Source organism: Pteropus vampyrus, unplaced genomic scaffold, assembly GCF_000151845.1.
Source record: "Pteropus vampyrus isolate Shadow unplaced genomic scaffold, Pvam_2.0 Scaffold124, whole genome shotgun sequence".
NCBI lineage: Eukaryota > Metazoa > Chordata > Mammalia > Chiroptera > Pteropodidae > Pteropus > Pteropus vampyrus.
In genome coordinates, this window is record NW_011888905.1 from 289,397 (window position 1) to 291,363 (window position 1,967).

Sequence of the window (1,967 nt, forward strand, 5' to 3'; positions counted from 1 at the left end):
TTGATCTAAGTCTACAGGGAAAGGAGTCCTGCCGAAAAGCCTCATCAGTGGCCTGGGAGTTCATCCTTCCTCAGGGCAGACTTGGGATACCAGAAGCCCCTACCCACACTTTTGCAGCCTGGCGAGGGACCCTGAGCCAGAGGACCCAGCAAAGCCACGCCTAGAATCCTGAGCCACAGAAATTGGAGGATAATAAATGTTGTTTCATACAACTAAGTTTTGGGGTAATTGGATACACAGCAATGGATGATGGATACAAACAATAAATAAGTCGTGGTATATTCATACTGACACTATACGGAAATGGAAATAGATAAAACACATGTATGGCATCAATAATAAAACGTACAGAATTTCATGAATGAAAAAATTAAAAAAGTAAAAACATGTTTCTATTTATATAAAGTTCAGATATAGGTAAGCAATGGCGTTTAGGAAGCAAAACTTGGTGATAAATAACGAAGAAAATTCAAGTGATAAAAGTAAAACTAAAGTTGGAGACTACCTTTGGGGAGGCGGGCGAAACCCTCGTTCTACTTCCTGGTCTGTGACAAGGGCCGCTTCACCTGCTCGCTCACAGAGGCGGGAGTCAGAGGAAAAGGAGAAAGAAGCTGCGCCAGCCTAAAAGAGGGCAGGTGACCCACACCCAACCAACAGCGGAGGGGAGACCCCAAGGTTCGTTTCGCAGTCACACTACCGACGGTCTTGCGCTGTTGGCCGACGAGGGTGGGATTCGAACCCACGCGTGCAGAGCACAATGGATTAGCAGTCCATCGCCTTAACCACTCGGCCACCTCGTCCCCGCACTCTCATTGCTGGGAGCACATGCTTCTAGGCGTTGTTCTCGGGAACTCACCGGCCGTCCTGGGTAGTGAGGCCCTGGGACGTGGCTGGGAGACATCTGAAGACGTGGGGACAAGGGTCCCCTTCTTTCCTTCCACACCATGGAGGAGAACAGGGCCGGGGGTGGAGGGAGCTGCGAGGAAGCCGTCGGGACGCGATGGAAATACGCGTGCCAGGCCTTCGCCCCTTCCCTGCGGCCTGGTCGCTCTTGGGCGACAGGGGCCCGGGGTCCCCTCAGAGTCCGGGGAGCGGGCGCATCCAGAGTCCTGACTCACGGTGAGTAAACACTTCTAGAAACAGGACAGGGGGCTGCAGGGTGACGCCCCGTCGATGCTGCAGGGGCCCTGCGCCCGTGAGCTCGTGTCCCGGTCACCGCGTGCGAGGGACCGTGAGCTCTGATCCCCTAAATGCCTATGTACTTATGGGGTGGCTTCTAGGGGTCAGGCTGCCCACTTCCCCTCCGTTTTCCGAGGGATACTGAGGCTGTGAAACTCACCAGCGAGAAATCGATTCGGAGGGGGGCGGGGCATGGAAGCTGTTTCAGCTGTCTTTTAGATTTAAATATTTTTAAAAATTTATAATTAAGAAAGTTGCAAATATATATTTGTGGCACCAAGTTTATTCTTGTGTGTGGTGTGAGAAATAGATCTAATTTATTTTTTTCCAAATTTCCAGTATAATTGACCGAAAAGCTATCATTAAAACCTTTTACTCAATGATCTGAAATGCCACTTTTATCATATACTAGATTTCTATATGCGGTTGTCCTAAGACACCATGTCCTTACCCAGGCTGTTCCACCTGCCTGGATCATTGTCTCCCCACACGACTTGGCCCCCATCAGGTTCCAGGTGACAATTCCTGGATGAGGAGCCCTAGTCTCCTTCCCGACACCTGCGGGCCCAGGGGTCAAGGTGTTAGCTCCGCCACCACAAACTGGGCAACCACCTCCCGTGCGCTGCGACTTTTTGAGTTCTTGTGGACAAAATGGCAAAGGGCGCAGCCCTGCCTGTACCCCTGAGATCTCTGAATGGTCACCAGCTGTGGGAAACCACCCGAGAGCCCCTTCCTATTCCTGCGACCTTGTCCCCTCCGGTCGCAGGCCACGGCTTCCACAGCTGCAG

At 51.8% G+C, this 1,967-nt stretch overlaps 1 non-coding gene across 1 annotated transcript; it reads right to left on the reverse strand.

The window, feature by feature from the left end:
* Positions 1–718: 718 nt before the first annotated feature.
* On the reverse strand, positions 719–800 carry TRNAS-GCU. The gene has a single exon. It is a non-coding gene; the product is annotated as a tRNA-Ser (tRNA).
* Between the last annotated feature and the right edge of the window lie 1,167 nt (positions 801–1,967).